This window comes from Wasmannia auropunctata, unplaced genomic scaffold (assembly GCF_000956235.1).
Source record: "Wasmannia auropunctata unplaced genomic scaffold, wasmannia.A_1.0 LD336106.1, whole genome shotgun sequence".
Classification (NCBI taxonomy): Eukaryota; Metazoa; Arthropoda; class Insecta; order Hymenoptera; family Formicidae; genus Wasmannia; species Wasmannia auropunctata.
Window position 1 is genome coordinate 395,168 of NW_012026784.1, and position 371 is coordinate 395,538.

The following is a 371-nucleotide window of genomic DNA, read 5'->3' on the forward strand; positions in this document are numbered from 1 at the left end:
AATTAGTGAAATCCGTGGTAAAGACATTAAAAATGTAAAAAATCCGCCAAGTATATTTTTAACGTTTTACCTCGAAAAAAATTGTATCAGATTGAAAAAAATGAGACCTTTGTATTATCTTAAATATATTTATAATATGACTTCAAAAAAAAAACTGTTGTTAAATCATATAAAAACCTAAGTGGCGTTATCTTCAATATATAACAATCACACAAAATTATTTTGTAATTAATATACCCCGAAAAAAACTATTGAATCAAATTAAACCAACAGAATCCAAGTTGTATTAACGTATACATGATTTAAAAAAATTTAATTTAATAAATTAAAAATATAATATTACCAAAAAGAAGTGAAATCAAAATATTATT